The sequence below is a fragment of the Gopherus evgoodei genome, chromosome 4, assembly GCF_007399415.2.
Source record: "Gopherus evgoodei ecotype Sinaloan lineage chromosome 4, rGopEvg1_v1.p, whole genome shotgun sequence".
NCBI lineage: Eukaryota > Metazoa > Chordata > Testudines > Testudinidae > Gopherus > Gopherus evgoodei.
This window is the reverse complement of record NC_044325.1, coordinates 141,551,890-141,576,895: the sequence shown is the minus strand read 5'-3', so window position 1 is coordinate 141,576,895 and position 25,006 is coordinate 141,551,890. Positions and strand designations below refer to the sequence as shown.

Genomic DNA, 25,006 nt, shown 5'->3' with positions numbered 1-25,006 from the left:
ATCATTTCTCGCCCTTTTTCCCTGGATTGCCCTGGCAGACAACAAAGCATGGCAACCATGGAGCCTGTTTTGCCTTTTGTCACTGTCACCGTATGTGTACTGGATGCTGCTGACAGAGGTGGTACTGCAGTGCTACACAGCAGCATTCATTTGCCTTTGCAAGGTAGCAGAGACGGTTACCAGTTGTTCTGTATTGTCTGCTGTGCCATTGCAAACTGGCGATGAGATGACGGTTATCAGTCATTCTGTACCATCTGCTGCTGTCATGGGTGCTCCTGGTTGACCTTCACTGAGGTCGGCTGGGGGTGCAAAGACAAAAATGGGAATGAACCCCCGGGTCATTCCCTCCTTTATGTTGTATATAAAAATAGAGTCAGTCCTGCCTAGAATATGGGGCAAGTGTACTAGAGAACCAGTGTACCAGAAAGCACAGCCGCTCCGTGTCAGATCCCACAGAAATGATGAGCTGCATGCCATTCTAGAAGGTGCCCCTGCAACAACCCCACCCATTGCTTGCCTCCTCCCCAAACCCTCTTTGGCTACCGTTGCAAGGTCTCCCTATTTGGGTGATGAAGTAATAAAGAGTGCAGGAATAAGAAACACTGACTTTTTAGTGAGATAAAATGAGGGGGAGGCAGCCTCCAGCTGCTATGATAGTCCAGGCAGGACATTAAACGGTGGGGGAGAGAGGAGCCCAGCATCCTGCTGCTATGATAGTCCAGGCAGTACAGAATCTTTTCTTTAGACATGAAAAGGGGGGGAGGGGCTGATGGAGCTCAGCCCCCAGTTGCTATGATGAGGATGGTTACCAGCCATTCTGTACTATCTGCGGGGAATAACTGGGAGAACGGCTATCAGTCATTTTGTACTGTACCGTCTACCACTAGGAAGGGGAGGGGAGGGGAGAGGATGCTGCTGTTCAGTGCCACAGCACCCCGTCTACCAGCAGCATACAGTAGATATAGAGTGACGTTGAAAAAAGTCAACAAATGATTTTTTCCCCTTTTCTTTCACCGGGGGGGGGGGCGGGGAGTAAATTGACGAGATATACCCTGAACCACCCCGGACAACGTGTTTGACCCTACAGGCATTGGGAGCTCAGCCAAGAATGCAAATACTTTTCAGAAACTGCAAGGACTGTGAGATAGCTGGAGTCCTCAGTCCCCCCTCCCTTCCTCCATGAGCGTCCATTTGATTCTTTGGCTTTCCGTTACGCTTGTCATGCAGCACTGTGCTGCAGACTCTGTATCATAGCCTGGAGATTTTTTTCAAATGCTTTGGCATTTCGTCTTCTGTAACGGAGCTGTGATAGAACAGATTTGTCTCCCCATACAGCGATCAGATCCAGTATCTCCCATACGGTCCATGCTGGAGCTCTTTTTGGATTTGGGACTGCATGGCCACCCGCGCTGATCAGAGCTCCACACTGGGCAAACAGGAAATGCAATTCAAAAGTTCGTGGGGCTTTTCCTGTCTACCTGGCCAGTGCATCCAAGTTCAGATTGCTTTCCAGAGCGGTCACAGTGGTGCACTGTGGGATACCGCCCAGAGGACAATACTGTCGATTTGCGGCCACACTAAACCTAATCCGACATGGCAATACCGATTTCAGCTCTATTCCTCTCGTCGGGGAGGAGTACAGAAACTGGTTTTAAGAGCCCTTTATATCGATATAAAGGGCCTCGTTGTGTGGACGGGTGCAGGGTTAAATCGGTTTAACGCTACTAAAATCGGTTTAAATGCATAGTGTAGACTAAGCCACAGAGTAAGTGCTACTCTTCCAACATTTGCATTTCTTTCCTCCAGTGCAATGGTTATCTTTCTCCATTGGGGGGCAGATTTTACCAGCACATTTTTTGGATTATTAGCTGCAATGGAAGTAAACACCTTTTATTTAAAAAGTCACTAAGGCAAAGACTTGATGTGCAAACCTGAATGTTGGGTGCAAGGTCCTGGGTGTAAAATTATGACATTCACTGTGGGCTTCTACGATTTGGTTTTCTCCCACACTTTTTAGAACTGTCTATAAATTGCCTTTGTGAGGAAAAACTCTGCTGTATGGCTTGTTTGTTCATGAAAGATTCTTTGTTATGTTAAGAATCCGTAATTATTGTTAATCCCCAGAATGCTGTAGGTTTAACATGGTGTTTGACCAAGTGCTTAAAAAGACAAGGGGACAGATTTCTTAAAGAACTCAGAAGCTCTCTCTGAGAAGAACAGCTTAGGGTACTGTGCCCTTTTCAGAATCTTCCTATTTAGATGCCCAGCTGGGAGCTGTAGTCTTTGGAGAATCTGGTCCCACTTTTGGGTGCTGAGCATTTTTGAAAATCTGAGCCCAGATTCCAACAATTTTATAGTTTAACTAGGAAAGTGACCCAAGTTTTAAAAGTACTGAGCCACCACAAAGTCCATTGCAGTCAATGGGAGCTGCCGGTGCCTTTGAAAATCAGGCCATTGCAAGTGGGGGGGAAGAGAAATCAAACACAAGGAGGTACAGAGGCATCACAGATGATGGGCTGAGTGGGGGAAGGTGTCTTGGGAGATTGGAGGAAGAGGAGCAAGGCATTTAAAATAACCAGATGGTGATGTGCTGACCCCAACCAGACCATAAATCAAAGGGGCTTGTGACAGTAACCTCAGCTGGCCTGGTGGTGAGCTCAGTGGAATAAATGTCCAATTTGTTATGAGCTCATAGGATGAGTTTAATTCCTGAGGTTTGAAATATATATTTTTAAAATTAACTTCTGGTGAAAGGCCCCAGATTGACAGCCCTGGAGTAAGGCCCATATCTTAGTAATACTCACAGCATGTCTAGCACAGGCGGCTATCCTCCACACTTCTCTGTTGTGCTTTTTGGATCCCCAAACCTGGGGATCCTCTCTAGCTCTGAATGGCAAATTGGGCCTCCGTAGCCCATTCTGTTCTTGGCCTTGCTGCTGAGACTGGGGTTGGCAGTTTTGCCCCACGGCTACCATTCAGCTAGAACTGGACAATACTTTTATTATATGAAATTACCAATATTTATTATATTCTCTAACCCCTCATCAGTGGGCAGCACTTTGAAAATTAGCATGGTTGTTTGGAATCTAAAAATGTTGGGATTCTCCAAGCCTCAGGGGAAAAGACAGAACCTCTGTCATATCTCTGGGATGATCACCTGTGTGTCAGTGAAACAAAGGACAAGTGCATGTTAAATATAGGGACCTAGTTAGTTCCTGAAAGACAGAAGCCCACAATGTGTTGTTCATGCTGCAAAATCATGCACCCCACTAAAAGCACAGATTTGTGTCACAAGGCAGGCTCCTGTGCATGGTTACTGCTGAAATACAGAACAAACTGAGAGCTCTTAGTCGTGTCACATAATGGAAGGAGCTCAGATACTACCGTGAGGTGGGTAATATAAGAACCTATACAGACTGCAATGAGTCTCGCAATATTTGGTGTTTTTCTTAAAGCTCTAGTTCCTGGATTCATGTGAATACGTGAGAATCTCAGCTTTTATAAAAAAAACAAAAAATAAGTTTAATGAATATGACCCCAGTGCACCCTAAGGGCTCAGAAACAAGAAAACAAATAAAATGAATCCAAAACTTAAAAAAAAATATTGTAAACTAATCTCATAATTTTTGAGACCAATTCATGGTTTTTGAACTCTGGGGCTGGCAATACAGATCCTGTATTGACTTGATTTAGGGATTGGGACTTTAGCTCTTTGGAGCAAGCCCTGTCCTTTTGTTCCCTGTTTGCCCAGTGCCAAGTACAATGCAGTCCTTCCTGCTCCAAGATCTGGGTTCCTAGGTGCTGCTGCAGTACAAATAATAAATAATAATTAGTCAATAAATAAGGGAAAGAATAAATTGCAACCATCAAAGTGAATGCTCCCAATGATCTTCATAATTATTCTGCACTCTCCCTTTTCCAGCCACTTCTTCCAACCCTCCTACTGTTGTCATCTCATTCTGTTGTTCCTGATGTAACGTCGGCCCTGCAACCAGAGCCCCACAAGTAGAGCTCTGAACCTATGCAGAGTCCTGTTGAAGCACTGTCAACACAAACCCAATGGGCTTGCACAGGTAGGACTTGTGCACCCAGGCAAAATCCCATTCACTCCAATACATAGGTGTTAGAGGTATGTCTGTGTGGCAGTCACTGCAGGGTCTTTGGGGCAGCAGTACCCATTCTGTCAGTTCAGTGAAGTGTCTTCCCGGTGCATGGTCTACAGAGGTGGTCAAGAATGGTAAGAGGGCAGGTGTTTACAGGCATTTCCTAGAGAAGCAAAGGCGATAACTTGTTTTTAGGAAGCATGGATGTAAATACTCTGGCGAGACAGATTTATTTTTCACCTCTTTAATTTAAATGCAGCTAACCCTGATATTGGGGCAGGTGCCTTCAGAGCAGGAAACAAAGTTGCAGAGCAGTTTGGGTAATCCCAGTGCTCTTCTCCCACAGTGGTGAATCTAATTACCATGGAGAAGGGGGTGGGAAAGAGAGGAAGGGAGGCACTGGGTTTAGGGAGCTGATTTGGCTTTGGTTGCTTCAGAGAGCAATAAGTGTGCTTGCGGCTGGCCCTTTCAAAGCAAGCTTTCAGTGGTGCAATGCCTGAGGTCTCCAGGAGATGGCACATCCCTTTTCTTCTCCTCTTTATTGTCTTCCCCTGGCTGCATCGCTTTCTCTGTGTGTGTGTGCCTAGTTCGCTTTGCTCTGTGGGGATTTTGCAGTCTGATGGCTTCACCCCTTCCTGCCATCTACCATCCGAGGAGGGACGCTCTTCTGCATTTACTCCTTTGATTTTTATCTGTCCTACAGATGCACAAGCGTTTATTTTGGACAAGATCATACTGAGGATTTTTGGAAGAATCATCCACAGGAGGAAGAGGTGTGTGTGTGTGTGTGAAAGACCCAGAGGAAGGAAGAGTAAGAGGGAGGCACACAAAAATACACTTGCAATATCTTCGCAGCCCAGGAAATCGCAGTGCAAATATCAGGTAAGAAACTGACGCGCGGCTGCTTTCGGGAGTGGAACTGGGGCAGGCGGGGGGACGTGAAATTGACTAGGACCTGTTTGACATTGGTTACGCAGAGCCTGAGATTAACCAGCGGGAGGAATTTCCCGTTTTTTTAAAACATGGAAACATTGAAGATGCAACAATACAGGAAGGAGGAAAAGGTTCTTCCACTCCAGTCCCAGCCCTGGATATATGTAGCAGCAAAAGGCAGAAGTCGGTAGCAGGTTGCTGGAGGAAGGGGGTTGTTGACGGATCCCAACTGCAGGGGAATGTTTGTGGGTGTGGAAGGCAAATCCCTGGTTTATTTTAACCTCCTTTCCTAGCTGCAGAGCGTTCTGAGATGCATCTGAGGAAGTGGGTATTCACCCACGAAAGCTCATGCTCCAAAACGTCTGTTAGTCTATAAGGTGCCACAGGATTCTTTGCTGCTTTTACAGATCCAGACTAACACGGCTACCCCTCTGATACTTGAGATGATTAGTTCAAATAAGCGAAGCCAGGTTTTATTTCAATCTCCCCCTTCTCCCTTTGGAGGAGCGGGGTCTTTCTGTGGATTTAACATGTGAGTAAATGGCCGGGATCTCCTTGGAGACATTTGTTTTGCATTCCAGCCTTCTTGCAAGGCTCTTTTTGCTCCCAGCAGAAAGAAGAGAGACTGGGCCACAAAAAATAAATACATTTCACAACAAAGCAGAGCAGATCCTTACACAAACAGCAGCATCTTTCCCTCTGCTGTGACTTTTCCAGTTGGCAGGATTGAGAAAAATTTCCCCACTTTGTTAAAATTTTTCCTTTTCCTATTTGCAAGGAATAAAACAAGCCTCCAAGGAGTGGGAAAGTGCATTATGGCCTTGAAAGAGTTTTAGGATTTGGGCTCTGTTCCTGTGTGTGGTTTTTTTTTAAAAGGTGATGTGCAAACACTAGGGGAATTCGGCCCCCATTAGGAAACTTGTACAGTTCAACTCCTTATGGGAGTCTCCCATTGGTTAACTACACTCTTTTCTGTTTTTATTTTCATTCAGGTCCCGGGTTGCATCACAAGAATGTTTGTCTATTACATTTAAGGGAGACACAAGGAACTTATTTATGTATTTTATGTATAGACTGGCTTATCTGTAATGTATATGGATCCTACTGTAAGCCTGGTTAAAATGATGATCAGCATAGCAAAATCCCTAATGAAAGAGGCACTCCTGCTTTTTTCCTTGTAAAAATATCATACCTGACCTACTAAGAGAAAGTTCTGCTGCTAAGTTGGATCATATATAGAATTATTGTGATTCATTTCCTGTGCACAGTCCAAAAAATCAAGCCCAGCCTTTTTTTCCCCCAGAACTATAAACCCTAAAAATAATAGCAACAGAAAACCGGATTTTGTGAAAGCTGGATAGTGCACTAAATAATCGAATCGAATGAAAACAAAATGTTGGAACCTTGACCATTAAGTGTAATGGGATGAGCAGTAAGCCTGAAAAAGCTGCATTATTTTTATTAGCCAGACACTACAACAATCCACATCAAATTATAAAGTTGCCAGTCAGCAAAGTCTTAGTGGTAGAGAGAGCCAGCTCTAGATTTTCTGTTCTATTCCATGATGTCAAACTCCCCCTGCTGCTCCAGATTTCTGCTGAGTTGGAGCAGGGTGTAGATATGTGTTTCTTCAAACCCACAAGGGGCATAGATCAGATTCCTTGTGCTGCTTGTCAGGGCTCCTGTTCTTAGCATGCATGTATGTGTGTGTTAGAGATAGCATTTTTAAAAAGAAGGCACTTGTCATGGTATTGATCATGTCACGATAAACTGTGATGTTTTCCTGCTTTTGGAATGGAATATCCTAGGCCCTGCTCTTGCAAATTCTTACGCATATGCTTAATGGTAAGCACCAGGGTTTAATGGGGCTATTCACATGCAGAAAGGTAAGCATGTGCTTAACTGTTTGCAGGATCTATGCTACAGCAAGCTGACATCAGTGTGATCCGATAAATACATCCTTGCTTTTTAGTGTCAACCACAGTGTAGCTATTTGAGAGAGAAAAAATGTGATTGGTAAATCAGGCTTTCTAGCCCCACCAGTATAACTGGGCAGATGAACATTCATTAGCCACCTTACTGTGAATGGATAATGTTAAACAAAAGGCAAAGTGGGATCAGGCAGCGCATCAACAATGCTTCTGGGTCCTAAAAGTATCTTTCTTTTGGCCTTGTGCTTCTGTGGACCGCCAATACCTGTAAGGATCCATGTGTGTGTGTGTGTGTGTGTGTGTGTGTGTGTGTGTGTGTGTGCGCGCGCGCGCACGCTTCCATCAGCTCCATACATGTACGGGGCCAGATACTCCCAGGGTGTTGTGCAGAGTTCCTGGGGCAGCTGGGGCGGGGGTGGCAGTAACTGTAGCTAGCCATGCAGCCTCACTTTCCTTACGGGGAACATGAAGTATACTAATACAATGTGCCATATCAACAGCCTCCCCTGGTCAGATAGGCAGGGTTCTATAGGGCACTAGCTGTGAGCTAAGGATCTCCCTGGCAGAAGCCTAGAGGCTGGGGGTAGTAGGGTCCTGCCCTCCTTTGGGATGAAGTCCCCTGTAATTTACCTATGTTAGCATCAGTGCATCTGGCCCTGCGTGTGCACACCTAATACAGAGTCTCTCTAGGCCTGCTTTCCTCTCACTTACACCAGTCTTGATCAGCCTAACCAGTCTGAAACTGAGATGAAAATCCACACTATTATACACCGAGTGGGCCTGAAAGTGTTAGGAGATGGTCCCACTTACAGACTGTAAGGCTGATTTTCCTCTCATTTACCCTTGATGTCAATTGGGTGTAACTGCATCAAAGCCATGGAGTCACTGGTGTAAATGAAAGGAGAACGACCCCATTACTGGTTTCTAGCAGCTCCCTTTGGCCTGCACTTGGTGCAGCATTCCTGATGCGTAACAATGTGTGTCCAGCCCTTGACCAGGTTGCTCGGTCTGACTTAGGCCTGGGGTGTCGACGGCACATGGGGATTGTGCAGGGTCCTTGCCCCTGCAACCACCACCAAACCCAAGAGAATCATGAATGATTTAATTGTTGAGAGTTCTCCAGCTGATTTCAGCTGCAAGAATGAATGTGCCAGGGAGAGGTTGACTAGCGCTGTACAAGCAGGAAATGTGCCTGAAGGCAGAGATCAGAGAACAGCTGAAGGGACTGTCTCTGGAATAGTGGTTTAAACTTGGCTTCTGCTGATTTTTCTCACACTCTTGCCGTGACTAGTTCTGTCTGGGTCTAGCTGTGCCACCCAGCTTCATCATTCCCTTTCCCAGGCCCTTTCCCTGGCACCGTGCTAACCTTTCCCCAGGGCTGCAAGGGGGCGATGGTATTTGCAGACTCTTGGAGAGAGGCAGAGAAGGCAGAGAGGGAAGGAAGGAGTACTGGCCAACTCCTACAGCACTTTCAGTGCTGCCCAGCGGTAGTTCCTCTGTGTGATGTCGCAGACTGCTCTGTGAGGTGACTCTATAACCCAGGCAGAGAGAATAAAACAATAGTTTCATTGGCAATGGGCTTGTGTTACCGGGGGTGGGGGGCAGATGAGATTTTGCAGCTACCGCTTTCTTCAAGGGATAAAGGATGCTCTAGGCGGGGAAAAAGAACTTCACCTGCACAAGGTCTGTAGCTGTAGATTCACCTTACAGGGGTGATCCAGGAGCATCCACCAGATAGCGACTTCCAATGCAAGCTCCCTTTGCAGGATATATCGTCCTTGCTAGAAGTGTGTAGGAAAGGATCAGACATTCAAAGGCACGGAGGCACAGCGAGCTCCAGAGGGGAGCCAGGCAGATAGAGGTTATGTTTATAAAGTGGAGAGAATTCACTCCCATTTGTACTCGGGGAGAGGGATGAGCAGGCCTCAGAAGCATAAAGCACCAACCTTCCCCTTGTAGGCTGTGGGTTCCATCCATTTACAACACTGAGTCTGAGTATCCTCATTCCCAGCAGCAGACAGTAAACGCTGTCCCCCAGGCCTGGTACTGGCAGGGTCAATAGCTGCAAGTGCATCAGAGTCCAGGCATGAGTCAGTCCCATCTTGCTCTGAGCTGCCAGGATTTCAAACCCCTTGTAGGGGAGGGAACCGGCCTGTAAGGTGCGCCTAGTTTGCAGCTGCTGCTTGTGTCAAGTGAGCTACTCTGGCTCTTCCTTGATGCCTGTTCTTAACTTAACAGCCTGGTGCTGGATCAGCTATGTAAACATGCTTCTGGAGGGGTGTGTAGCCCAGATAGCTAACGCAACTGCTTGGGAGCTGCTCACAGTTCAACAGCTAGTAGCCTTTCTGTCATAAGCACCTCCTGAACTCGGCTCTATCAAAATCCAGAGGGGGTCTCAGAAGGGATACAAGAGTGCTGAGGGCAGAAATACTGTTGGGATTTGTATGTCTATGCAGATAGCCACACACAGATCTGATGGATTAAGGGTAGTTAGGGGTAAGGTTGACTATTGATGTATCAGAACCCATTAGCCAATGTGCTGAGCTCCTCTGACAATCTGTCCATACACATCACAATCACAGCTGAGTTGCTGTGAAAATCCTGGCCTGATCTGGAGTGCAGATCACTTGAGAATCTGGCCCGGAGCTCTTTTGAGCCACTGCCCCCTGTATGTGCCCTTTGCCTGAGTCCCGGTTGAGGGAAGGGTCCTTCCCCAGCTGTATGAATTGACACAGTGGAGCTACAAACCAAACTGAAACCCTTGCACAGGAAATGGAAGTGGGTGTGTTGCAGAAGGTTCCTGCACATCGTGGCCCTTCAGACACCAAGTGGCATTGCAGCACCAGCGCACTTGAGGACAGACATGGGAGATCGCCGATGTGTAGAAACTGCTGAAAGGGGGGGAATGCCTCCTTTCTGCTGAATCTAGCCAGGCCTGCCCCGTGCCAGATTGGGCGCCTTTGTGGTCTTGTCCTGCCAAGTTTGCACAATGTGCCGCCAGGCTCCTGAGGCTGATGCACCCCAGTGTGAGTGGAGGCTACATAAGTTAAGGTGAAGCTCTAGACCTAGCAAGTCACGGCTCCTTTATTGCACTAGCTCCCTTCCTTGTAAGAGTGCAGGGTCAAACTGGGGTGAAGGAAGGTGCAGAGGGCAAATGGGCTTAGTCTGATCCCCTTTGTACTAATGAGGCACTTGGCGAAAGGTCCCCTCCTAGGCCTCTCTCCTAGGCTGCAGTAACCTGATAGCTATGCAGCAGCATCTCATAGACTCATAGACTCATAGGTCAGAAGGGACCAATCTGATCATCTAGTCTGACCTCCTGCACAAGGCAGGCCACAGAACCCCACCCATCCAATTTTATAACAACCCCTATCCCAGAACCGAGTTATTGAAATCCTCAAAATTGGTTTGAAGACCTCAAGCTGCAGAGAAACCAAGATTAGGTTCCCCCGTGCTTCCCATCCTGCTCAGCGCATTGTACCTTGCACCTATCTATGCAGCATTCTGCACCTGTGCAGCGCAGAACCGAGCCCTTACCGGGGCTGAGTGGGTGGGCAGAACGTCGAACATTCCCAGGAAGCCCTTCCACCACCAAACAGGAGGTGAGATGGCCCTCTGTTTAGATGCCTAGGTTTGAAGGCCAGAAGGGACCTTTCTAATCATCTAGTCTGACTTCCTGCATAACCCAGGCCAGAGAACCTCCCACAGTGACTCCTGCATCCAGCCCATACCTTGTGATTGAGCTAGAGCATGTTTTTTGAGAAAGGCATCTTGTCTTGACTGACAGCCTTCAAGCGATGGGGCCCTGAAGTTGTATCTTCTATTAGTTACAGTGGTAGGTGGCATAAGCCCCCACCTGTGCTATACATTAGAGAGACCTCATAGTTAAAACTTAGTAGGGTCTCTCCTGAGTAGACTGACCTAAACCATGTGCTGGTGTTGTATATTTGGTTGTCACGGTTTTTGTTCCTATGGCAACTGAGTTAGATTATTAGAGGATAGCCCAGCCAGCTTCGGCCGGTTAGGCGAGCTCTGTGCCTGTAAATAAATGGTAGTTTTGTTAGCTGTCTGCTGTCTGGCCTCAAGTGATTTCTTCCTAAACCGGCTGCCCCCAAGGATATAACAAGTGGCGACGAGGGTGGGATTCCGGTGCTGCTCCAGTAACAGAAGGAAGCAGAAGTCAAGGTAAAGAACAAACAAACAAAAAAAACTGCTTGTTTGCACTGACTGTGAAAGTGAAACTAAAAATCATGTCTACTCTGACCGGGCCACTGGAACCTTTTGATGAGAATGTAGTGCAGTGGCATGTGTATACTGAGCGTTTTGAGCTTTTTGTTATTGCAAATGACATTACAGAAGAGAAGAAGGTACCAATATTCTTAAGTGTTGTAGGGGCTAAAACCTACTCCCTGCTACGCAGCTTACTATAACCCTGTTAAGCCTGAGACTAAATCTTACAGTGACATTGTGGAAATCCTGGGGTCCCATTTTTCCCCCAAACCACTGGTAATTGCTGAAATATATCGGTTCCACAAAAGAAACCAAAAAGAAGATGAAACAGTTGTACAATTTGTAGCAATTTTAAAAAAGCTAGCAGAACACTGTGAATTTAAAGAGATGTTAAATGATGCCCTGCGTGACAGGTTAGTGTGTGGTCTATACAGTGAAGCTATATGGAAGCACCTACTGACAGAGGCTCAGCTTACATTACAGAAGGCTGTTGATATTGCTGTCTCCATGGAACTGGCTACAAGGGAAGCGCAATACTTCGGTGCATCCTTTAGGGTGCAAAAAGTGTCACAAGAACCTACCCACAAAACTGTGCAGAGTCAGGAATGTTACCGCTGTGGCAAGCCAAGTCACCAGGCATCACAATGCTGGTGTAAGGACTTGGTGTGTCGACACTGTGGCAAAAAGGGACACATTGAGTGTGCCTGTAAACAAAAGAAAAAGAGGCCTCTGGTCTGGCCAACAAAAAGAGGAACCCTGCATACCCTAGAGCAGACCCAGGATGATCAAGGTGACACCTCATCGCAAGAGAAAGTGCCACTGCATGTTTTGTCTTTGGCAGTGGGCTCACATGAATACTGGGTTACCTCGTTGTTGGATGGCAAACCTATACGCATGGAACTGGACACCGGTGCAGCCGTCTCGCTGGTCTCCGAGACTGTGTATAAAGAAAAGCTACAGCATCTTCCGCTTAAGGCAACAAAAACTGTTCTGAAGACGTATATGGGAGAAGCTGTGCCCATGTTGGGCACTATTGATGTTAAGGTGGAGCTCAATGGACAGGCTGCTAAATTGCCACTGTTTCTGGTGAGAGGTAACTACCCAGCCTTAATGGGTAGGTATTGGCTTGGGAAGATTCAGCTGAACTGGGCAGAAGAGCACCGGATGACTAAAGAAGAAACCAGTCTAACCCCTATACTAAGGAAACATGCTGCTGTTTTTGGAGATGATTTGGGAAGTATGAAGGGAATCACTGTGACATTGAACATTAAACCTGACAGTCCACCAAAATATCTGAAAGCCTGAACTGTGCCATATGCCATCAGGCCAAAAGTTGAAGCAGACCTAGAGCGCCTGGTCACCAATGGAGTCCAAATACCAGTTACCCATAGCCCATGGGCCACTCCTATCGTTCCAATAGTGAAGAAAGATGGCTCTGTCTGAATTTATGGTGATTTTAAAGTCACTGTCAACCCAGTGTTGTGTGCAGAGCAATACCCGCTTCCCCGCATCGATGACCTCTTCACAGGCCTGGCTGGGGGACAAAAGTTCAGTAAGATTGATCGGAGTCAAGCATATTTACAGATGCACGTCGATGAAAAGTCCCAAGAGCTGTTGACTGTTGTGACTCATAAGGGGCTTTATTGATACTGTTGCCTACCCTTCGGAATAACATCTACTCCTGCCCTGTTCCAGAGGGCTATGGACCAGATCTTGTGTGGCTTGTCAGGAGTTCAGTGCTATCTGGATGATATCCTGGTCACTGGAAGGAATGAAGAGGATCACTTAAAGAATTTAGAGGCTACCCTACAAAGACTGGAAGAGTATGGCCTACGAGTTCGCAACGACAAGTGTGAATTCTTCAAGCCCTCTGTTGAATATTTGGGACACATCATTGATTCTGCAGGTCTTCATAAGGCCCCTGCAAAAGTTAAAGCTATTGTGGAGGCTTCCCCACCTCGAAATGTAAGCCAGCTGCGCTCGTTTCTAGGACTACTGAACTATTATGGAAAGTTCATCTCACAGTTAGCCACACTGCTAAAACCACTTCATGAGCTCCTGGGGCAGAACAAGGCCTGGAAGTGGACTGAAGCCTGTGATGTTGCATTTAACAAAGCTAAGGATGCATTACTGAATTCTGAAGTTCTAATGCACTTTGATTCATCCTTACCCCTACAATTGGCCTGCGATTCCTCCCCTTATGGAGTGGGAGCAGTCGTGTCACACATTATGTCTTTGGGAGAAGAGAGATCTATTGCTTTTGCTTCACACACTCTAAGCAAAGCAGAAACTAACTACACCCAAATTGAACATGAGGCATTAGGAATTGTTTTTGGAATTCGGAAGTTTCATCAGTGCCTGTTTGGGCAGAAGTTTACTCTTCTCATAAACCATCGACCTCTGACGTCAATTTTTGGACCCTACACAGGCATTCTCCCATTAGCTGCTAGTCGTATGCAACGTTGGGCATTGTTACTTTCAGCACACACATATGAAATCAAATATCGGAAATCCACTCTGCATGGCAATGCAGATGGCCTCTCAAGGTTGCCTTTGCCGGTCAAACATCAAGATAGTGCCCAAAAGGAAATCTTCTACTTTGAACAGGTAGAGAATACACCCATCATTCCAGTCAGATAAAGAAGGCAACTCACGTTGACCCAGTATTGTCCCAAGTTATGGATGCATGGAAAATCTTGACAAACCTCTCCGGTCTCACCCAACCTTGTTACCTACGTGTCCAGGAGGATGGAGTTATTGGTCCAATCTGGTTATTTGTTGTGGGGGAGACTGTCATCGTTCCACCACCACTGAGATCACAGGTGTTAGAACAGCTACATTCCGGTCACTGTAGAATAGTGTGCATGAAGGAAATTGCACGAAGCTATTTTTGGTGGCCTGGATTGGACAGTGCTATTGAAGAGAAGGCAAAAGCTTGTATGTCATGTCAGGGTGTGAGGAATGCACCCCAGTGGGCATCCCTACACCTATGGAACTGGCCTGAAAACCCATGGCAACGTATTCACATTGACTTCGCTGGCCCCCTTGAAGGAAGCATGTTCTTGGTGGCAGTAGATGCCCATTCTAAGTGGCCAGAAGTCTCTATAATGCAGTCCACTACTGCAGAGAGTACTATCCAAAAACTACGGGGACTCTTTAGTTGTTTCGGTCTGCCAGAACAACTTGTGAGCGACAACAGACCGCAGTTCATCTCTCAGGAGTTTCAAAATTTTATGAAGGCAAATGGGATACACCACATCACGTCAGCACCATATCATCCATCCACCAATGGATTAGCTGAAAGATTTGTGCAGACAATGAAACATGCTTTGAAATCAGCAAGGGGACAATACTCCATTCAAAAGCGTCTGGACACCTTCTTACTTTTCTACAGAAACACACCTCATGTACAATCCAGGCATCCCCGGCCTTTCTAATGATGGAACGACAGCTGCGCACTTGCTTTGATCTGCTGAAACCTTCTGAACCCCAACAAATTGTGCAACATCAGCAGCAATATCAAGTCATCAGACGGGCACCCAGAGCAAAAGACCGAACCTTTAGCCCGGGACAGCCAGCTTTGGCTCGGAATTATACTTCCGGGGCTAAATGGGTCCCTGCCACGATCATCACTCAAACAGGACCTGTTTCCTACACAGTCCGGACTGCAGAGAATCTTACCTGGCGGCGGCACGTAGATCAGCTGTTGCCAGGTCATGCCAGTCCTCAGGACACATCTGCAGTTGAATGGTCTGACTTCACCTCTTCTGATGAGACACCGAATCACGAATCACCTGTTCCTGACTGTTCTCCTCCATTACTGCCGGAGGCTGAGATACCCCTTTGCCCAGCGTGAGCTGATACCACCTCCTCACCTGTTCGTGCTGCGGACCCTAAGCCCATGGTACTTTCGAGTGCAACAACACCAGAAGTTCGCCGTAATCCACCTAGAGACAGAAGGCCTCCTCATCGGCTGGCTCTTTAGCTAGGGCGAACCCACGGTTATGGGGCAAAATAATCCCCAGGGCTTAGCCGGGAATGGAGGCAGTCTACCCTCCTTCTCTAGTCTAGTGTCTGTTGTATTTAGGGGAGGTGTTCTTATTTGGGGGGGAGGGGAGGAATATGTTGTGTATTTGGTTGTCACAGTTTTTGTTCCTATGGCAACTGAGTTAGATTATTAGGGGATAGCCCAGCCAGCTTCGGCAGGTTAGGCAAGCTCTGTGTCTGTAAATAAATGGTAGTTTTGTTAGCTGTCTGCTGTCTGGCCTCAAGTGATTTCTTCCTAAACCGGCTGCCCCCAAGGATATAACAGCTGGAATCTCACCACAGCAGGAAGTGGGAGACTTGGGGCCCATCTAAAAAGTGGCCGAACATGGGGCTATATATAAATATAAACCCTGCTCCACCTGCCCAGTCACAATTCCCCCTCACTCTGCCTTCAGGCTTGTTTGGCTTTGATCACAGGGAGCTGCTCAGTTGCAAGGCCACTGGGTGATGCAGAGTCCAATCCAGATGTGCTGGAAGCCTCCCATCTCTGTCTATCCATCACTCGGGTTTCCCGACCTGGCCTCATCAGCCACCCACCTTCCCGCAGCAGGATTTCCTCCCGAGGGTGGAAATGCGTAGAGAAATGATTGAAGAGCCTGTGTCATCAGCAGCTCCACATCCTGCCTGCCTGCTCCAGAGGGACTTGGACTGAACTGGACTCAGCACCGCTCTTAATAGGAAACATAGTGCCTTAAAGAGGAAGAAACACATAATCTTACAAGCTGGATGCAATCTGCTCTCTATTTCGAGGGCGCCTTCCTGTCAGTGTGCATATATAATGCAATGCAGGAGAATATCTGGATGGCTTTAGCATAGCGCTGTTCCTAACGGAAAGGTCTGATCCTGCTCGATGTCAGCACCCACAATACTTCTTGGCTTCAGAGGGAGCTCGACACCTTGCCGGATAGCACACAAAGGCTTCTGGCTCATGGCAGGGGAAACTAAAGCCATGCGCCAAGATTTCCAAAGGACAGCTGGTGATTTTGAGTGCTCCACCTGAGACCATTTAAAGGATCCTGATTTTCAAGGTGCTGAGAACCTGCTCTCTGCAAATCAGGTCTGTTGAAAGGTGTCACAAATGGGGCCCTGAAAATCCCTGGTCACTTCTGAAAAGTAGGCCAGATGTGTAGGTCAGAGGGAAAAGGTGTCAGGGACACAGGTGGGTATGGGGATGGCTGCTAAGGCTGGATCCATTCTGCATTCATGTAAGCCTCTGAAATGTCATCATCACTCATTGATTCAGAACATTTCCTGTAGTCTGCAAAGAGATGTTGTTACACTGGCAATTAGCTCCTAGATAGCTGCGGTGATCAGTGCTGTTTAAATAGTTCTGATAGAAACTGACATGAGGCAGGTGGCCCTGTTGCAGATCCTGTTAGTTTCATGGTTGGGGAGGGATTGTGCTGGGCAGGGCGGTTAGAAATCTACAACCATGCACTGACCAGTGGACACAGTCAGAATAATTGGAGCCAGAGCACTGTCCAGTACCATGGGCCCCACACACCAATTGGGGAAAAATGGTTTGTACAGCTGGTCACTGGGGTTTGTAAAATTTAAGTTCTGTTGTACATACCAACAGCCACCCAATGCTTTTTCAGTGTAACGGCGCTTGTCTCAGAAAAATAGCTCTGCGCAGCGAAGCCCATTAGCAAAAATCCTGCTTAACTCCAGCTGCCGGCAGGCCCATCTCTGACCCAGTTTTGAACAGGGGCTTACCACTGAGATGTTATGGAGTGTAGCTGGCCCCAGGTGGTGGTCAGGAGTGTACAATTTGCTGGGAGGAATGCTGCTCGGAATTTCTTTTTGCTGCCAAAAATCTAGACACAAAGGAAAATTCTCTCCTCTCCACTGACATTTTTCTCTCCCATTTTTGGGTTTTCATCGAAAACTGTTTTATATTCTTTTTTTAAAATGTTGGTTGCCAGAAGCTGAAATGTTTCTATATTTGGGTTTTTGTTTTTTTTTTAAAAGCCCCAAACTTGAAAAATGTCAGTGAAAACCCAAGAATGGACAATTTTTAGGGTGAAATTCTCCCTTTTGTTGCAAAAGCCGTTTTCTGTCCAGTATTCAGATGGAGAATTTTTGAGCGGCTCCACCCCCAAGGTCCTCCAGACGCTATTGTTATTCTCTGGGCATTGCCAATCAGTCTTTACCCTGGACGTTCCTTAGACTTCCTCTCTTTGCTCTCCTCATTCAGGGCCCGACCCAAAGCCCATCAATGGGAATTTTTCTTTTGCCTTCCATGGGTTTTGGATCAGGCCCTCATTTCCTCTCCCCCTCCTGCCCCTCACCCAACTCCCTCTGTCTCTCTCCCTCCCACCCCACCCTCACAGGATGCCTCTTGTTGAGCCACTGGTGCAACTTTTCCCTGTGTTACCAATACATATATCCCACTCTCGGTTGCTGCCGGAATGCAGGGAGTATGTAAGTGAAGACCTCCTGAGCACTGAGTGTTTGCCCTGCTAAACCACACTCCTATTAAACAGCGGGCCTGGATACAGCTCTTCCTCGAAAGCTCCTGCTATTTATTTATTTAATTCCTTGCTTGAGGGAACTGTTCCAGCAGGAGGTCTGTGAGCTGCTCCGGCTGTACCAGGCTGCTCTGTGCAAGTCAGATCCCCCCTCTCAAGGTGCTATCCCTGTCCTGTGGCTTTTCCCGCTCGGCCTCATCTTTGATCCACGCTTAAGGCATCAGTCTAAGACTCAGGAAATCTGTGGTCAGTTCCTGGCTCTGCCTGTGTGACTTTGGCTAGTTAGTCTTTCTATTCTTCAGTTCCCCATTTGCAGAATGGGAAGAATTATCCTTCTTTTCTCCCAGCCATTGTCTAGTTTGATTTTAAGCTGTGAGACAGGGACTGCTTCTTACTATGTGTTTGTGCAGCGCCTAGCACTATTGTCTGTCCCACGTGAACCTAAGGTTATTTCGCATTCCCGATCCCCAGAAATGCTGAATCAGGTCAGGAGCAGGAGGGCATGGGAAATACTGCCTATGCTAAAGGAGTGAATCCCAGCAGGTTTAGCTGTGTCCTTCACTTTGGGTACAGATGGCCATGAATCCAAACCACCCTCCACTTTGGAGGGAGTTTGGAGCTGCTCTTTGGCTCGGAGCCCGGCCACTAAATCTGGGTCTCCATTCCCATGTCAGGGTTCTCTGGCTGGTGGAACTTGCTCTGCTCCTACGCCATTCTCCAGTTATTCATATTACAGGAGACCCTAGAGACTGGAGCCCCATTGTGCAAGGTGCTGTACATGCACATAGTAAGAGGCAGTCCCTGCTCTGAACAGCTTACAATCTAAATAGATGAGCCAGACCAAGGAAGCATTCCCACTGTGCACACACATGATGGCACACATTAGGTACCGAGAGGTGAAATGACTTGCCTAAGGTTACACAGTGAACAAGTGGCAAAGCTGGGACTAGAACGTAGCTCTCCTGCCTCCCAGCCTGGTGTTCTATCCACTGGGCCATACTTCCTGCAAGAGGCCTGCCCTGGGAACAACCCTTATAGATGCAGTAGTCAAGGCAGAACGCAGCCAGCTCCAAGCTGCTGGCTGGGAATGAGGCTGCGCAGATGCAGTTCAGGCGGGTGTTGTAGAATAGATGGAAGCTGGAGCCTGACGGAAAAGGCTTCACCTTTTTCAGGCTTGTTCCTCCCTCTGTCTGATTATAAACAGGTGTGAATTGTCCCCCCTTTATAGGCATGGCCTGCATCTCCCTGGCTCCCACAGGCCTTCCTCCGGGGCCTGCTCTGCCTCCTTGACCTTGGCTGTCTGATGCCTTCTCAGATGCTTCAAACATTTCTATCTGCCTCTGAAAAGCAGTTGGGAGGAGGGGAAAGCCCATGTTGCACAGCTCTCTGCAAGCATCCAGGGGCCCTCTTCAGGCAGATGTGCCTGCATTGACTCCCCCTCCTAGCTAAACTAACATTAGGATCATCTCTCAGTGCCTGCACCAGAGCCTGTCCCGGCATCCGCTGTGTGTGCTGCATCTGCTCTAGGGCTGAGCCCGGGGGGTGGGGACTCGCGAGAGGGTTCACTCTGCTGTGAATTCCCACAGACTTTTGCACAATTTTCTGCTTGGCTTCCCTTGTCCTTCCCCAGAGTGAAGCAGGTGGTGCTCAGCTGCTGGGAGCTGAGCATGCACACAGCAGGCTGTTTGCATTTGGGCTGGTTTAACCCTTAATGTGGGTAGATGCATGGCTCTATACCAGATGCATGGCTCACACCCATCCTTATCCCCCGCTCCCTCTGTTGCTCATCTCTTTGGACAGGGTTAAACTCATCCTCCCCGGTTCTGTACTGTCTGACCAGGACTGGGTTGCTTGGTAAACTGGATAATGTCACTCCGGTTGCGACTCCACCTCTGCCCTTCTGGCTTTGCTGCCATTCCAGGGATGCAGCTATGTGTGGCCCCTCTTCTCCCCCTCCCACGGCATCGGCATAATCCTCGCTGGAAGGCAGATATGCCGTGGCATACAATGGGATCACTAATGCAGCAGGTGCAGCTAGCAGGCTGTAAATAAAGGCCTGAAAGAGAACAAAAGTGTCTTTCCAGTCCTTTTAAAATTCTACCTGCCATTGACCTGGCCCTATGCGCTTGGATACTATAGGTAGGGGGGAATAGAGAGTCCTAAAATAGAGAGAGTGAACGCAATATCTTTGGTGGGATAACAGCTCCTAATGCTTTGTTACGATCCAACCATATTCTGACCACAGACAGCAACTGTGAGAGGAAAAAGTGGATCCTGGTTGGGCTAATTGCTAGTGAAAAGGGGCATGAGAGGAAAATCAAAGCGAATGTTGAACAGGCTGTAGAGCCAAAGAAAAGGGGTGGATTCTGGACTTTGGTGATGGGGATTTAGAGCCATTTACGGGTAGGTCGCTGGTGTGAATCAAGGCTCATTGGGTGGCAAGCAAAATTACGTCCATCAGTAACTGGGGGATGAACCATCTGGAATGAGCTTGGCAGGTGTTGTTCCAATTCCCAACTTCACAACCCTCCCTCCCCCATCCCTGAATTTCTAATAAGTACATTATGGAAACAAAGCCACTGCCATGATTGCTGGCCGCGGAGGGGGCACATCCCTCTTGGTCATTTTCCCCCACAGTGCAAGGCGCAGGCGTATTGGCAGAGGGCGATGTGGGAGTAGTTTGCCTTGCAGCCATCTGTGCTGTATCTGAGGATAGCTAAGCAGTGATTCTCAAGCAGGGGTAAGTGTACCCCTGGGGTACGCAGAGGCCTTCTGGGGGTACATCAACTTATCTAGATAGTTGCTTAGTTTTACAACAGGCTACATAAAAAGCACTAGCGAAGTCAGTACAAATGAACATTTCATACAGACAGTGACTTGTTTATACTGCCCTGTGTACTAAATACTGCAATCTAAGTACAATATTTATATTCCAGTTGATTTATTTTGCAATTATATGGTAAAAATGAGTCAGCAATTTTTCAGTACTAGTGGCTGTGACACTTATTTTTTTTATGTCTGATTTTGTAAGCAAGTAGTTTTTATGTGAGGTGAAACATGGAGGCACACAAGACAAATCAGACTCCAGAAAGGGGTACAGTCTGGAAAGGTTGAGAGCCACTGATCTAGAGGATGTTGATACCCAGAGCTGCAGATCTGGACCTTTAATCAGCATGAAATTCTTTCTCTGTAAATCTCCTTGCAGGACGTGCAGGAGAAGACCGACTTTTTTGAGACACCCAAGATGTACAAAGGAAATGCTCCTGTTCGAGTGTGTCTGTGTGTGTGTGAGAGCGAGCAAGAGACAGGAGTAGGGTGTGTGGTGGTAAACTTTCCCCTCCGTGTGTCTGAAAGGCCTGCTGCTCCAAGCCACAGGGCTGCCCACTTGTGCATCACACCAGCTGTGCAAAGTAATCCGTTCAGCCATGTGTAGCAAAGAGAAAAGGGGGCTGGGCCTCTCTCCCTCCACCCCTTAGATTTTCAGCATAGTTCTGTCTACCTCACTGCCTCCCCACCAAGCCCCTCTGCCTATGACCTTGGTCAACCCTGCTAATTTACAGTATCATGTGTGTTAGGAGGAATCTATCTGCATGCAAGGGGATGGGAGTGGTGTCTGGATGGTCCTCTGTGACGAGGAGCTGTGTGGCCAAACACAGTTGTAGATCTGGGTGAATTATGAACAGTGAACAGTTCATTAGACAATTCAGCAGCCCCTTGCTCCATTCGCTAATTATCTACAAACAGACTTAGGGCCAGATTTTCAAAAGGGCTCAACCCCCAGCAGCTCCTGCTGAGAACAATGGAGAATCTTCCCACTCTCTGACCCATGCACAGTGGGAACAATGCGGGCTGCTGGGGATTGAGCTCTTTGGAAAATCTAACCACTTGATTTTGAGGCCACGAATGGTTCATGCCGATGGGTTTCAGTCTCTGAATCACTCTTTGCTGCCTAAATCACATGGTATGGTCTCCGCTCTCTGGATTAGACATTTCTAGCAATAATAGCAACCTCCCTAGTTGCACTGGATAGGATAAAAATATATATACCCTCATGCTTCAGGGCTAAACTGACCACTAACTGAGGGGGTTCAGGAAGAAACTTCCCATCTGGGTAGTCTATTCCCTAATGCTCCATGAAGAGGTTTCATGAACAGCTGATGCTGGGCACTGCCAGAGGCAGATACTGGACTGCATGAACCATGGGCCTGATCCAGCATGGCAATGTTATGGGCCGGATCCAAAGCTTGTTGATGTTGATGGAAAGACTTCATTGGAACATTTAATCGGGTCCTATTTGGAGGAAGTTCACTTGTAATAGAAAGGCCAGTAAATAATAAACCCATCCCTACCCTGTGCATTCTCTGACAGGCCTGTAATGGGCCAGATGGGAGGGTTGAGTTTGTATTCTCTCATTTTTAGGGGATCCCCTGGGCTGGAAAGGAGAAGTCCCCATTAACTGCACGTTGGCAGCGGCATCCACTTTCCTTTCAGTGCCCTTGGTTTTTGCCTCTCAGCCTGTTGTGTTCAGCAGAGGCTGGTGCTGGAAACGAAATTTCCCTTCCCTTGGGCAAAAAACCTTAAAACACTTAGGACTCGATCCTTCGCTATTAAAATCAGCAAGAGGGTGGGTTGTTTTTCCCCATTGAGTCAAATGAGATGAGGCTCAAGCTCCCATTTTTCTAGGCTGGCAGCAGGTGTGTTTCATCTGAAGGGTACCAGGTACCGTTATCAGCCCAGCCCTTAGCGTGTTGCAGTTATTGTATATGAAATAATAATACCTACTGCTTACCAAGCATTTTTCATCCATAGCGCTCAAAGCATGTTAGTATCAATATCCCCATTGTATAACTGGGGAAATTAGCTGTAAGCTCTTCCGGGCACTGACTGGTCCTAGCGTGATGGTGTCCCAGTGCTGAGCGAGGTGTTTTGTTTTCTGTTATTTAGTATTGCACTCAATCAGGGAATTGTAAGTGACACCAATTCGTTCCAGTTTAACAACCCTCTCATAAATATACATGTTCAGTAGCTTTGAAACCTCAGTAAACATGTTTTTCTTCATGATCAGCTGGTACTTAGTAAACAACTGCCTTTTATGACATAAATAAGAGCATTGCACCTGCTCTCTATACAGATTTTGTACTGGTAGAACTATTAGCGAGGATGATTTTTATTTAGTTAGTTAGTTTTTTAACTGGAATAGTTATCGGTACAACCTGTAGGAAGGATGCAGCTATACTATTATAAAGATGCCTCATACCAGCATAGCTCATTCTCCTTCCTGTTCAAGAATAAGTTATACTGGTATACACATTTTTATGCCAGTAAAATTACGTCCACACTCAGGGAGTTGTATTGCTTTAACTATACCATTGTAGTTAAAGCTGTACAACTTTTGCATGCCGACAAGCTTATTTAAAGCTCCAGTGATAATTCCCCCCACCCTCCGGTGGCCCAGAGCAATTGCGTTCGAATTGCAATAAGAATATTAAACATGAAGGGCTAAATTCATCCTAGCTACAAATGAACAGAACTCCAGTGATGTCCCTGGAGTTGCACCAGTTCACACCAGGACTGGATTTGATCCAAAATGTTTAAAACCCAAATTGACATAATCGCATTTTATAATTTTTCAGAAGAGTTTTATTGTTATTGTTGTTCAATTAAAATCCCATCTGCTTGTTTTCAGACTAAATGCTGCTGTTGATTATTTTCATCCATGGAAGGTTGTGGGTGGATACGGCTGCTCTGGTATTTGAAAAATAAATTTGGTGAAAATCACCAATATCCAGACCTTGAAAGATGGGATTTTGAAACCCCACACTAAAATCTCCCGTTCCTCTCCCTTTTCCCGAGCCTGTCTGTTTAACCATGTATCTTTCCAGGGGTTAAATTTATCTGTGGATCTCTTTAAAAATGCCATTGGCCACTCTGACATGGTTACACAGGGAAGTGCTAGCAGGAATTGTGCAATTATGCTAATTGTGTATATACACACCAGACGAAAATGGGACTTAAACCTCAAACTTTGTCAAAAGAAAACTACAGCTGTGAGATGAAAAAGTTTCTTCAGTTCCTGGACACAAAGAGTGTATTTGCCATTACTTGCCTAGCCCTGGCTGGTGTTTTAAATAGCAAGGACTTGCATTATTGCCAACTCATGATGGTCCAAAATCATGAGATTGGCTTAAAAATCATGAGGTGTTGTGTTGTTTTGTTTTGAATTATACATTTTAAGCTCTTATTGTTGGCCTTCTGGGCTTTGAGCCTTTAGGGTTCATGTTTTCAAGATCTTCCTTACACCCAGGAGGGCTAGGAGCTACCTTTTCCCATAAATGACAGCTGAGAGTCTCACCTAAATCACATGACTCCAGGCACTGGTGATTTAAGAGAAACACCAACTATTGCAGGAGTCATGAGAAAATTGTGAGAGTTGGCAACACTAAATATGGAGACCTTAGACTGGGGTCCTAAAATGCTGAATTTCCAAAGCACTTGGGCGTGCGCTTAACTTTAAGCATGCAAGTAATTCTACTGAAGCCCAATCTGACTCCTCATTGCTATGCTTTGTGGGCTCAGGGCCTTGCTCTCGTTAACAGGTTTGGGTTTTTTCCCACACCAGCTTAATGAATATTTGCAACATGCTTTGATTATGTAAAGAGCTGAATAGTAGCATGGGCTATTTTGTCTTTATTTCCCAGAAGTTGTTAGTCAGTGAAAGTTTAGGAATAAACTCCATTGGGGCATCTCAATAACGCTGTGCGTGTGCTGCTGCTATGAGATTTAAATATACGTTGTTAGGCTTGGTCTCTTTTGTGCTCTGAGCTGCCAGGATGCCAAACAGGAAATGGGGTTAAACTTTAACCACAGGGCTTGCAACTGATTTCAGTGCACAGGAGTGAATTTCACCCTAAGCACTTATCCCTTCTCAGCCATGCCACAGGCCTGCATGGTAATATGCAAGCACTCGAAAGCAATTCTTTAAGAGGGGGGCACAGAACGTGTGGATTTAAAGGCTCTCCTAGATCTGACGTGACCCGGACAAATGCCAGGAAATTCAAAGAAATCTATTCCTTTAGTATTATTTTTTATTGAGGAAAAAATTGTTCTTCTCTGTTCCTTTGCAGTTGGGTTCCAGCTCCTTTCACTCCTAGACTGAGACCTCACCAGCCAAATTTTGGACCTATGTAATTTTTTTAATAGATTTTTGAGAGGAGAGGGATTTTCTAATGAAAATGCAGATGGATGCTTACCTAACTGGCAAAGAATGAGCAAGGCAAATGACAGGCATTTT

At 46.7% G+C, this 25,006-nt stretch overlaps 1 protein-coding gene across 1 annotated transcript in view; it reads left to right on the top strand.

Moving 5' to 3' along the window:
* The first annotated feature begins 4,641 nt into the window (after nt 1-4,641).
* The window catches only part of PIK3C2B (phosphatidylinositol-4-phosphate 3-kinase catalytic subunit type 2 beta), an 86,151-nt gene continuing 65,786 nt past the window's right edge, over nt 4,642-25,006 (top strand). Inside the window, exon 1 of the mRNA XM_030561521.1 lies at nt 4,642-4,985. The gene's annotated coding sequence lies outside the window, so the exon portion shown is untranslated. The remainder of the gene's footprint in view (nt 4,986-25,006) is intronic.